Below are 353 nucleotides of genomic sequence, written 5' to 3' on the forward strand. Positions count from 1 at the left end.
ATGAAATATCTGAAAGAGAAATTAAGGAAACAGTCCCATTTACCATTGCAGCAAAAAGAATAAAATACTTAGGAATAAACCTACCTAGGGAGACAAAAGACCTGTATGCAGAAAAGTATAAGACACTGATGAAGGAAATTACAGGTGATAACAACAGATGGCGAGATATACCATGTTCTCGGATTGGAAGAATCAACATTGTGAAATGACTATACTACCCAAAGCAATCTACTGATTCAATGCAATACCTATCAAATTACCAATGGCATTTTTTACGGAACTAGAACAAAAAATCTTAAAATTTCTATGGAGACACAAAAGACCCCGAATAGCCAAAGCAGTATTGAGAGAAA

This window comes from Physeter macrocephalus, chromosome 16 (genome assembly GCF_002837175.3).
Source record: "Physeter macrocephalus isolate SW-GA chromosome 16, ASM283717v5, whole genome shotgun sequence".
NCBI classification, from domain to species: Eukaryota; Metazoa; Chordata; class Mammalia; order Artiodactyla; family Physeteridae; genus Physeter; species Physeter macrocephalus.